The 13555-nt window shown below is 40.1% G+C and overlaps 1 protein-coding gene across 10 annotated transcripts in view; it reads right to left on the bottom strand.

The window, feature by feature from the left end:
* MTUS1 (microtubule associated scaffold protein 1) overlaps positions 1–13555 on the bottom strand; it is a 390210-nt gene that overhangs the window by 130656 nt on the left and 245999 nt on the right. The gene's annotated exons all lie outside the window — the stretch shown is intronic.

The raw sequence follows: 13555 nt of genomic DNA, 5'->3' as shown, positions 1-13555 counted from the left end.
ATATATATATATATATATATATATATATATATATATATATATATATATATATATATATATATATATATATACATATACACTTTCTGGGAGCCTAAAACAAAACAAGATAAAGTTGGCGCACAAATGAATGGTCTCTTTAAGAGCGTTTGACTATCTCGTGGGATGTTTGTTTATTTAAATAAATGTCCTGTAGATGGTCTCAATGTGCGGCTGTTAACCCATTATGGACTTGGTAAAAAATGGATGCAGCAGAAAAAACGATCAAAAACAGCGCATCAAAGGGACTAGTAGATTGATGTGAAAAAGACTTTAAAATGTCATTTATTAAATGTAAAAAATAAACACAGACATCTGATCCCTGCAGGATCTCAAACACATAAAAAACACCAATCATAAAACGGACAGATGTTTGATAATGAAAAGCTCCTCAGATCTCTCAATTATAACTTTGGAAAGGTCAAAACCAACGACCAATGTGCACAGCTTTCGAATGCCTAATGAATGCAATCAATCATCTGAAAGAACCCAAAAAGTCAGTGTAAACGAATGGAACAACGTTTCTAGGGACACTCACTTCATAGGTGTTCAATGGGCTGCAGAGCTGATGAGTCCAGTCTGATGACCGAGGGGGAGGTGTTTATTTCAGCTCCATCTGAAGCGTTCGGCTTGGAGGCAGAGGTGTAATGCTGCACGCTAGGTGGTAAGGATCAAGCTTAGTCACCAGATGATATCAGCTGTACACATAGGCAGCTTGGAGAACGCTGCACGGCCTGCAGTGCGGCTTGTCCGAGCGGCTGTGGATCACATGAGAGGCTTGTCACGTGGAAGGCTGTGAAGGGGAAGGTTGCTATGCCGACTCTCCTGCTTACATGTTTCGCGCTCCTGCGCTTTGTCAAAGCTGGAGCGGCATACAGCAACCAGAAAGATAAAGGCATCGGGTAGTGTGTAGGGGCGGGGACTGTCGAAGTCTCTCAGGTTAACCCCTAATGTGTCACTAAGCCTCCTGCAGTTAAAACCTTATTAGACAGGGGTCTGTGTCAGTGAAAGAACTGTTAGAAAACATCTAATAGGAAATGTGGATTGAAACATATGGTTGACACAGTGGTGTAGTGGTTAGCACTCTCACCTAGCAGCAAGCAGGACGCTGGTTCGATTCCCAACCACGCCACCACCCGCCTGAAGCTTGTATGTTCTCCCTGTGCCTGTGTGGGTTTCCATGGGGATATTAAAGGATATACAGAAGGGAGAAGAATGCTATGGATAAAAGGACACTGTAAGTTAAAAAAACACTGTAAGTTAAAAAAACTCAAGGGGGGGAAAAAATGCGGAGACCAAGGGCAAAAAAACAAATTATTTAAAAGATATATTTTATATTATTATTATTAAGTCCTTTCCTATAGGATAGTTAGAATAAATATATTAGCTACTCTTCGTTCATAAAAAAAAAAAAAAAAAAAAAAAAAAAAAAGGAAAATGAAAGAAAATGAAAATATATTTTCTATAAAAAATGTAGGGTGGCGGTCATGAACGATGAGTAGCGACTATATCTGAGTAACCTATATCAAGAGGTTATGCTGAGGATGTCAATGTCTTCATTGAGGCCATCAGGCGAGAGAGACCCCATAAGATATATCCAGAAGGTCTCCCTGCGACAAAGGTGGGAGAATCTTTCGTTGGCCGTTAGGGTACCCTTGGGGATAGCCTCAATTGCAAGGACCTCCATTTCTTTAAAGTTTTTATCATGACAATGGCGAAAATGGCGTGGCACGCTGTGTTGAATGCAGCCCTCTTTAATCAGGCGGCGATGTTCGCCCACCCTGACTCGTAGGGCCCGCATAGTGCGGCCTACATAAAGGAGGCCACAGGGACAACGTAAAACATATATTACGTATTCTGTAGAACACGTGATGAATTGTTTAATCTCAAAGGTTTTTCCTTTGGATGTAGTGATGGTGGATTGGCCATTGGGGATGGACTGACAAGTATAACAACCTCTTTTACGACATTTAAAAATCCCACATCTATTATCAAAGTACATCCTAATATCAGGGAATATATTATTATCCTTTCTATTGGATTTTATAAGTTTATTGGGAGCAATAATATTTTTGATTGTACGAGAGCGTCTAAAAGTGATTTGGGGTCTGACCGGAAGGAGTGGTGCTAAAATCGGATCCAGCTTTAGGATATCGTAATGTTTAAGAATTATTTTAGACATATGTTTATATTGTGTGTTAAAGGTAGAAATAAACCTAATTGTAGTATAGTCATTAGTGGAATTTTTGGGACGTTTTTTCGTAGGTGAATGCTTGGTTGCGTGTTCCATAAAGGCCTGTGTAACTAAATCATCTGGGTATTCTTTTTCTAAGAATTTTTTTGCCATCTGCTGGCCTTGTTGTGTATAGTCCTCAGTTGAGGTACAGTTTCTGCGTAACCTTTGGAACTGACCGCTAGGAATATTTTTCTTCCAAGCAGGGTGATGGCAACTCTTATAATGAAGGTAAGAGTTGCCTGCTGTGGGTTTAATATGGTTGCTAGTGGTGACACTATGCTCATTATGAGAAAGTACAAGGTCCAAAAAGACCAGATGGTTTTGGTCGATGACCGATGTGAAAGATAGACCCATAGAATTGTTGTTGCAATAAGTGACGAAGGAGGAAAAAGTCTCAACTCCGCCACTCCATATGAGCAAAATGTCATCTATATAACGACCATAAAATACGATAAACTCAGCAAAAGGATTGTTTCTCCAGATTTTTTGTTCCTCCCAAAAGCCCATGGTGAGGTTCGCATATACCGGGGCAAAACTGGCTCCCATGGCTGTACCTTGGCGCTGGAGGAAAAATTGGTCTAAAAAGGTGAAGTAGTTATGTTTCAAGCAGAACTCTATGCTCAATAATAAAAATTCAGACTGTTTGGAGTTCATGCTTTCATCAATGCTCAAAAAGTGTTGTATTGCATTCAGTCCCACTTCGTGGGGTATAGAAGTATAAAGCGAGTTGACGTCTAAAGAGGCCCACATATATTCGTCAGACCATCTGTAGTTTTCCATAACCTCAATCACCTGACTGGAGTCCTTAATATAGGAAGGAAGTTGCACCACCAATGGCTGTAAGATGTGATCTATATAGGCCGAAAGGCCGCTAGTGAAACTATTAGTACTGGCCACTATTGGTCTACCCGGAGGGTTAGTAAGGGACTTGTGAACCTTGGGGAGATGATAAAAGTAAGGGGTGCTGCAGACTTTGGGGAGGAGGAATCGTTTTTCTTGGGGATTTAACACCCCATCTTTTTGAGCTTTGTCTACCAACGTAATTAAATCACGCTGGTAAATTGGAAGGGGGTCGGTTTGAAGTTTTTGATATGTAGTCGTATCAGATAACAGGCGATTGGCTTCGCCAAGGTAGTCGCCCATGTCCTGTACGACTAGACTCCCTCCTTTATCGGCTTGTTTGACCACAATGTTCTTGTTGGTGGTAAGGTTATGAAGAGCCTGTTGTTCAAATTTATTTAGATTAGCTTGTTTTTTGTTATTGGTTGTATTGCATAACTCAATAAATTCTTTATAAACCACTTGGTAAAAAGTCTCAATAAAGGGGCCCTTAGAATGGGTTGGGTTAAAGGTGGACGCCGGTTTCAGATGAGTATGAATTATCGCTGGTTCTGTAAAGGGATATTGTGTTTGGCTTGAGATATGACACTCGCTCCACAAGTCTTCAAGAATTCTCAAAATGTCATCCTGGGGGGTGACATTCATATCAATATTATCGATTTCAGGTGTTGAATCTCCTTTTTTGTTGTTATTAATAATTGTTTTTGCAAAATGTCTTTTCAGGGTAAGAGATCGAATAAATTTATTTAAATCTTTGAAGAGGCCAAATTTATTTGGTCCAGTGGATGGCGAAAAGCTTAGACCTTTCTTCAATAATGCTAATTCATATGGATTGAGGGTGTGTGATGAAAGGTTGAAGATTTTTATGGTACTCTCTTCCACTATGTCTCCACCCTTTCTTTTTTGTTTTGCCTTAAGCTTACGTCCTCCTCTGCAACCTCTTCTAGTTTTCTCTTTTCTTTTGTAAACATGACTCCCTTTGGAGACAGGGCTAAAAAACCTTCCTCAAAATTGGGAGGTGTCACTGAAGTACTGTCTTTTACCTTACTTTCATTGGGTGCACATGTTTTGTTACTAGATCTAGGGCGAGCTCCTTCCTTAATGTACTTGTCCAAATCTTTCACCAGAGGGCTATACTTATTGGATGTGACTACCGAAAAAATGGGTAGTCTATTTTCAGTAACATCCGGTTGATCGGATAGGCCAGAGGGGGATGGGGCAACAGTAGGCGAAGTGCTAACCAATAGGGGGTTGGCTGTTATATTGGGGTTGCAGTCTGCGCCATCCTTCTTATGGGTGATTGTGTAATCGCTTAGGCCTCGGGGGGGGTCAGGAGCACCACGTGTCACCTTGTGGTGCTCAAATTTAGAATGATAGGGCCTACTGGTCCTATTGGTTCCCGTGTTATTAGAGGAATTTTTAATTTTGTGAGGCTTACTTGTCTTATGGTTTTTAAATTTGGTCCTAGTATTATTGTGTAGGACCATGGTGTTATGAGGTGTATATACATGGTCCATTCCTGTCTGTGGTTGAATGCGGTTCATAGTGGGAGTGGGGTTTCTCTTCTTCCACTCAAAGATGTGGCCTGATCTATAATCGCCAATGTCTCTCTCTAATTTACTGGTTTTTGTGTGAATCATTGCATCCTCATCTTTCCTGATGTTTTTGTCCTGGACTTCCATCCATTTCAAAAAGAGACAAGATGTACTAAACTCCTGAATAGCCTCAGTTTTGGCTTTAACTGATTCCTCTGCCTTTCTAAGTTTACGTTCTCGTTGTTGCACTAATATTCTAATCCATTTGGTGGTGCAAAATTCCGAAATCATTTGCCATTCCTTAGAGAGGTCTTCGTCTAAAAAACTACATTGTTTTTTTATCCGGAGACCCCTAGGGGTAATACCTAGTTCCAGGTATTTCTGTAAAAACGCTAAATCCCACCATTGTGCGTTTTCGTATTGTTTGGCATCTTGGAGTTTTAGAAAGGCCTTACGCATTTGTATTTCAAATGCTTCAGTATGTGGAAGGTCCTTATTCGGGGAACTGGACTTAGATGTCACGTCAATAGTACTGTCTGCCCTTGTCTCTTCTAATTTGTTAAATATAGATTGTAAACGATTAATGCGATCCATTGGAAAAAAAAAAAAAAAAAAAAAAAAAAAAAAAAAAGGGGGAGGGGGCACAAGGAGGGGGGTGGGAAAAAAAGGGGGAAAAAAGAAAAAGGAAACAACTGAGAATAAAAATGGTGTGGAATGGAATATGAATCTGTTTTAAAAAAACCCAATACTATAAGTAATACTATTAATTATATGTATATACACATAAAAACATCAGAGCTTCCACATGACAATTATCATAAAAAACAAAAAAACGATCATGTAAAGTCCATAAGATTGGTGACTGTCTTTGTTGTGAAATGGAATATTACACAAGCTTAATCATAGAGTCTGTGATTTTTTTCCTTTATATCAACTTGTAGGACATAATCAAGCCGTCGATCAGTCTATTCATTGGCAGCCAACCAGAGTCCAAAACATACAACGTAAAACAAAACAAGATAAAGTTGGCGCACAAATGAATGGTCTCTTTAAGAGCGTTTGACTATCTCGTGGGATGTTTGTTTATTTAAATAAATGTCCTGTAGATGGTCTCAATGTGCGGCTGTTAACCCATTATGGACTTGGTAAAAAATGGATGCAGCAGAAAAAACGATCAAAAACAGCGCATCAAAGGGACTAGTAGATTGATGTGAAAAAGACTTTAAAATGTCATTTATTAAATGTAAAAAATAAACACAGACATCTGATCCCTGCAGGATCTCAAACACATAAAAAACACCAATCATAAAACGGACAGATGTTTGATAATGAAAAGCTCCTCAGATCTCTCAATTATAACTTTGGAAAGGTCAAAACCAACGACCAATGTGCACAGCTTTCGAATGCCTAATGAATGCAATCAATCATCTGAAAGAACCCAAAAAGTCAGTGTAAACGAATGGAACAACGTTTCTAGGGACACTCACTTCATAGGTGTTCAATGGGCTGCAGAGCTGATGAGTCCAGTCTGATGACCGAGGGGGAGGTGTTTATTTCAGCTCCATCTGAAGCGTTCGGCTTGGAGGCAGAGGTGTAATGCTGCACGCTAGGTGGTAAGGATCAAGCTTAGTCACCAGATGATATCAGCTGTACACATAGGCAGCTTGGAGAACGCTGCACGGCCTGCAGTGCGGCTTGTCCGAGCGGCTGTGGATCACATGAGAGGCTTGTCACGTGGAAGGCTGTGAAGGGGAAGGTTGCTATGCCGACTCTCCTGCTTACATGTTTCGCGCTCCTGCGCTTTGTCAAAGCTGGAGCGGCATACAGCAACCAGAAAGATAAAGGCATCGGGTAGTGTGTAGGGGCGGGGACTGTCGAAGTCTCTCAGGTTAACCCCTAATGTGTCACTAAGCCTCCTGCAGTTAAAACCTTATTAGACAGGGGTCTGTGTCAGTGAAAGAACTGTTAGAAAACATCTAATAGGAAATGTGGATTGAAACATATGGTTGACACAGTGGTGTAGTGGTTAGCACTCTCACCTAGCAGCAAGCAGGACGCTGGTTCGATTCCCAACCACGCCACCACCCGCCTGAAGCTTGTATGTTCTCCCTGTGCCTGTGTGGGTTTCCATGGGGATATTAAAGGATATACAGAAGGGAGAAGAATGCTATGGATAAAAGGACACTGTAAGTTAAAAAAACACTGTAAGTTAAAAAAACTCAAGGGGGGGAAAAAATGCGGAGACCAAGGGCAAAAAAACAAATTATTTAAAAGATATATTTTATATTATTATTATTAAGTCCTTTCCTATAGGATAGTTAGAATAAATATATTAGCTACTCTTCGTTCATAAAAAAAAAAAAAAAAAAAAAAAAAAAGGAAAATGAAAGAAAATGAAAATATATTTTCTATAAAAAATGTAGGGTGGCGGTCATGAACGATGAGTAGCGACTATATCTGAGTAACCTATATCAAGAGGTTATGCTGAGGATGTCAATGTCTTCATTGAGGCCATCAGGCGAGAGAGACCCCATAAGATATATCCAGAAGGTCTCCCTGCGACAAAGGTGGGAGAATCTTTCGTTGGCCGTTAGGGTACCCTTGGGGATAGCCTCAATTGCAAGGACCTCCATTTCTTTAAAGTTTTTATCATGACAATGGCGAAAATGGCGTGGCACGCTGTGTTGAATGCAGCCCTCTTTAATCAGGCGGCGATGTTCGCCCACCCTGACTCGTAGGGCCCGCATAGTGCGGCCTACATAAAGGAGGCCACAGGGACAACGTAAAACATATATTACGTATTCTGTAGAACACGTGATGAATTGTTTAATCTCAAAGGTTTTTCCTTTGGATGTAGTGATGGTGGATTGGCCATTGGGGATGGACTGACAAGTATAACAACCTCTTTTACGACATTTAAAAATCCCACATCTATTATCAAAGTACATCCTAATATCAGGGAATATATTATTATCCTTTCTATTGGATTTTATAAGTTTATTGGGAGCAATAATATTTTTGATTGTACGAGAGCGTCTAAAAGTGATTTGGGGTCTGACCGGAAGGAGTGGTGCTAAAATCGGATCCAGCTTTAGGATATCGTAATGTTTAAGAATTATTTTAGACATATGTTTATATTGTGTGTTAAAGGTAGAAATAAACCTAATTGTAGTATAGTCATTAGTGGAATTTTTGGGACGTTTTTTCGTAGGTGAATGCTTGGTTGCGTGTTCCATAAAGGCCTGTGTAACTAAATCATCTGGGTATTCTTTTTCTAAGAATTTTTTTGCCATCTGCTGGCCTTGTTGTGTATAGTCCTCAGTTGAGGTACAGTTTCTGCGTAACCTTTGGAACTGACCGCTAGGAATATTTTTCTTCCAAGCAGGGTGATGGCAACTCTTATAATGAAGGTAAGAGTTGCCTGCTGTGGGTTTAATATGGTTGCTAGTGGTGACACTATGCTCATTATGAGAAAGTACAAGGTCCAAAAAGACCAGATGGTTTTGGTCGATGACCGATGTGAAAGATAGACCCATAGAATTGTTGTTGCAATAAGTGACGAAGGAGGAAAAAGTCTCAACTCCGCCACTCCATATGAGCAAAATGTCATCTATATAACGACCATAAAATACGATAAACTCAGCAAAAGGATTGTTTCTCCAGATTTTTTGTTCCTCCCAAAAGCCCATGGTGAGGTTCGCATATACCGGGGCAAAACTGGCTCCCATGGCTGTACCTTGGCGCTGGAGGAAAAATTGGTCTAAAAAGGTGAAGTAGTTATGTTTCAAGCAGAACTCTATGCTCAATAATAAAAATTCAGACTGTTTGGAGTTCATGCTTTCATCAATGCTCAAAAAGTGTTGTATTGCATTCAGTCCCACTTCGTGGGGTATAGAAGTATAAAGCGAGTTGACGTCTAAAGAGGCCCACATATATTCGTCAGACCATCTGTAGTTTTCCATAACCTCAATCACCTGACTGGAGTCCTTAATATAGGAAGGAAGTTGCACCACCAATGGCTGTAAGATGTGATCTATATAGGCCGAAAGGCCGCTAGTGAAACTATTAGTACTGGCCACTATTGGTCTACCCGGAGGGTTAGTAAGGGACTTGTGAACCTTGGGGAGATGATAAAAGTAAGGGGTGCTGCAGACTTTGGGGAGGAGGAATCGTTTTTCTTGGGGATTTAACACCCCATCTTTTTGAGCTTTGTCTACCAACGTAATTAAATCACGCTGGTAAATTGGAAGGGGGTCGGTTTGAAGTTTTTGATATGTAGTCGTATCAGATAACAGGCGATTGGCTTCGCCAAGGTAGTCGCCCATGTCCTGTACGACTAGACTCCCTCCTTTATCGGCTTGTTTGACCACAATGTTCTTGTTGGTGGTAAGGTTATGAAGAGCCTGTTGTTCAAATTTATTTAGATTAGCTTGTTTTTTGTTATTGGTTGTATTGCATAACTCAATAAATTCTTTATAAACCACTTGGTAAAAAGTCTCAATAAAGGGGCCCTTAGAATGGGTTGGGTTAAAGGTGGACGCCGGTTTCAGATGAGTATGAATTATCGCTGGTTCTGTAAAGGGATATTGTGTTTGGCTTGAGATATGACACTCGCTCCACAAGTCTTCAAGAATTCTCAAAATGTCATCCTGGGGGGTGACATTCATATCAATATTATCGATTTCAGGTGTTGAATCTCCTTTTTTGTTGTTATTAATAATTGTTTTTGCAAAATGTCTTTTCAGGGTAAGAGATCGAATAAATTTATTTAAATCTTTGAAGAGGCCAAATTTATTTGGTCCAGTGGATGGCGAAAAGCTTAGACCTTTCTTCAATAATGCTAATTCATATGGATTGAGGGTGTGTGATGAAAGGTTGAAGATTTTTATGGTACTCTCTTCCACTATGTCTCCACCCTTTCTTTTTTGTTTTGCCTTAAGCTTACGTCCTCCTCTGCAACCTCTTCTAGTTTTCTCTTTTCTTTTGTAAACATGACTCCCTTTGGAGACAGGGCTAAAAAACCTTCCTCAAAATTGGGAGGTGTCACTGAAGTACTGTCTTTTACCTTACTTTCATTGGGTGCACATGTTTTGTTACTAGATCTAGGGCGAGCTCCTTCCTTAATGTACTTGTCCAAATCTTTCACCAGAGGGCTATACTTATTGGATGTGACTACCGAAAAAATGGGTAGTCTATTTTCAGTAACATCCGGTTGATCGGATAGGCCAGAGGGGGATGGGGCAACAGTAGGCGAAGTGCTAACCAATAGGGGGTTGGCTGTTATATTGGGGTTGCAGTCTGCGCCATCCTTCTTATGGGTGATTGTGTAATCGCTTAGGCCTCGGGGGGGGTCAGGAGCACCACGTGTCACCTTGTGGTGCTCAAATTTAGAATGATAGGGCCTACTGGTCCTATTGGTTCCCGTGTTATTAGAGGAATTTTTAATTTTGTGAGGCTTACTTGTCTTATGGTTTTTAAATTTGGTCCTAGTATTATTGTGTAGGACCATGGTGTTATGAGGTGTATATACATGGTCCATTCCTGTCTGTGGTTGAATGCGGTTCATAGTGGGAGTGGGGTTTCTCTTCTTCCACTCAAAGATGTGGCCTGATCTATAATCGCCAATGTCTCTCTCTAATTTACTGGTTTTTGTGTGAATCATTGCATCCTCATCTTTCCTGATGTTTTTGTCCTGGACTTCCATCCATTTCAAAAAGAGACAAGATGTACTAAACTCCTGAATAGCCTCAGTTTTGGCTTTAACTGATTCCTCTGCCTTTCTAAGTTTACGTTCTCGTTGTTGCACTAATATTCTAATCCATTTGGTGGTGCAAAATTCCGAAATCATTTGCCATTCCTTAGAGAGGTCTTCGTCTAAAAAACTACATTGTTTTTTTATCCGGAGACCCCTAGGGGTAATACCTAGTTCCAGGTATTTCTGTAAAAACGCTAAATCCCACCATTGTGCGTTTTCGTATTGTTTGGCATCTTGGAGTTTTAGAAAGGCCTTACGCATTTGTATTTCAAATGCTTCAGTATGTGGAAGGTCCTTATTCGGGGAACTGGACTTAGATGTCACGTCAATAGTACTGTCTGCCCTTGTCTCTTCTAATTTGTTAAATATAGATTGTAAACGATTAATGCGATCCATTGGAAAAAAAAAAAAAAAAAAAAAAAAAAAAAAAAAAAAGGGGGAGGGGGCACAAGGAGGGGGGTGGGAAAAAAAGGGGGAAAAAAGAAAAAGGAAACAACTGAGAATAAAAATGGTGTGGAATGGAATATGAATCTGTTTTAAAAAAACCCAATACTATAAGTAATACTATTAATTATATGTATATACACATAAAAACATCAGAGCTTCCACATGACAATTATCATAAAAAACAAAAAAACGATCATGTAAAGTCCATAAGATTGGTGACTGTCTTTGTTGTGAAATGGAATATTACACAAGCTTAATCATAGAGTCTGTGATTTTTTTCCTTTATATCAACTTGTAGGACATAATCAAGCCGTCGATCAGTCTATTCATTGGCAGCCAACCAGAGTCCAAAACATACAACGTAAAACAAAACAAGATTCGGCCTATATAGATCACATCTTACAGCCATTGGTGGTGCAACTTCCTTCCTATATTAAGGACTCCAGTCAGGTGATTGAGGTTATGGAAAACTACAGATGGTCTGACGAATATATGTGGGCCTCTTTAGACGTCAACTCGCTTTATACTTCTATACCCCACGAAGTGGGACTGAATGCAATACAACACTTTTTGAGCATTGATGAAAGCATGAACTCCAAACAGTCTGAATTTTTATTATTGAGCATAGAGTTCTGCTTGAAACATAACTACTTCACCTTTTTAGACCAATTTTTCCTCCAGCGCCAAGGTACAGCCATGGGAGCCAGTTTTGCCCCGGTATATGCGAACCTCACCATGGGCTTTTGGGAGGAACAAAAAATCTGGAGAAACAATCCTTTTGCTGAGTTTATCGTATTTTATGGTCGTTATATAGATGACATTTTGCTCATATGGAGTGGCGGAGTTGAGACTTTTTCCTCCTTCGTCACTTATTGCAACAACAATTCTATGGGTCTATCTTTCACATCGGTCATCGACCAAAACCATCTGGTCTTTTTGGACCTTGTACTTTCTCATAATGAGCATAGTGTCACCACTAGCAACCATATTAAACCCACAGCAGGCAACTCTTACCTTCATTATAAGAGTTGCCATCACCCTGCTTGGAAGAAAAATATTCCTAGCGGTCAGTTCCAAAGGTTACGCAGAAACTGTACCTCAACTGAGGACTATACACAACAAGGCCAGCAGATGGCAAAAAAATTCTTAGAAAAAGAATACCCAGATGATTTAGTTACACAGGCCTTTATGGAACACGCAACCAAGCATTCACCTACGAAAAAACGTCCCAAAAATTCCACTAATGACTATACTACAATTAGGTTTATTTCTACCTTTAACACACAATATAAACATATGTCTAAAATAATTCTTAAACATTACGATATCCTAAAGCTGGATCCGATTTTAGCACCACTCCTTCCGGTCAGACCCCAAATCACTTTTAGACGCTCTCGTACAATCAAAAATATTATTGCTCCCAATAAACTTATAAAATCCAATAGAAAGGATAATAATATATTCCCTGATATTAGGATGTACTTTGATAATAGATGTGGGATTTTTAAATGTCGTAAAAGAGGTTGTTATACTTGTCAGTCCATCCCCAATGGCCAATCCACCATCACTACATCCAAAGGAAAAACCTTTGAGATTAAACAATTCATCACGTGTTCTACAGAATACGTAATATATGTTTTACGTTGTCCCTGTGGCCTCCTTTATGTAGGCCGCACTATGCGGGCCCTACGAGTCAGGGTGGGCGAACATCGCCGCCTGATTAAAGAGGGCTGCATTCAACACAGCGTGCCACGCCATTTTCGCCATTGTCATGATAAAAACTTTAAAGAAATGGAGGTCCTTGCAATTGAGGCTATCCCCAAGGGTACCCTAACGGCCAACGAAAGATTCTCCCACCTTTGTCGCAGGGAGACCTTCTGGATATATCTTATGGGGTCTCTCTCGCCTGATGGCCTCAATGAAGACATTGACATCCTCAGCATAACCTCTTGATATAGGTTACTCAGATATAGTCGCTACTCATCGTTCATGACCGCCACCCTACATTTTTTATAGAAAATATATTTTCATTTTCTTTCATTTTCCTTTTTTTTTTTTTTTTTTTTTTTTTTTTATGAACGAAGAGTAGCTAATATATTTATTCTAACTATCCTATAGGAAAGGACTTAATAATAATAATATAAAATATATCTTTTAAATAATTTGTTTTTTTGCCCTTGGTCTCCGCATTTTTTCCCCCCCTTGAGTTTTTTTAACTTACAGTGTTTTTTTAACTTACAGTGTCCTTTTATCCATAGCATTCTTCTCCCTTCTGTATATCCTTTAATATCCCCATGGAAACCCACACAGGCACAGGGAGAACATACAAGCTTCAGGCGGGTGGTGGCGTGGTTGGGAATCGAACCAGCGTCCTGCTTGCTGCTAGGTGAGAGTGCTAACCACTACACCACTGTGTCAACCATATGTTTCAATCCACATTTCCTATTAGATGTTTTCTAACAGTTCTTTCACTGACACAGACCCCTGTCTAATAAGGTTTTAACTGCAGGAGGCTTAGTGACACATTAGGGGTTAACCTGAGAGACTTCGACAGTCCCCGCCCCTACACACTACCCGATGCCTTTATCTTTCTGGTTGCTGTATGCCGCTCCAGCTTTGACAAAGCGCAGGAGCGCGAAACATGTAAGCAGGAGAGTCGGCATAGCAACCTTCCCCTTCACAGCCTTCCACGTGACAAGCCTCTCA

Source organism: Lithobates pipiens, unplaced genomic scaffold (assembly GCF_037356315.1).
Source record: "Lithobates pipiens isolate NorthernLeopardFrog02 unplaced genomic scaffold, aLitPip1_a1.2 Scaffold_13, whole genome shotgun sequence".
Taxonomy (NCBI): Eukaryota; Metazoa; Chordata; class Amphibia; order Anura; family Ranidae; genus Lithobates; species Lithobates pipiens.
This window is presented reverse-complemented; position numbering and strand designations above follow the sequence as displayed.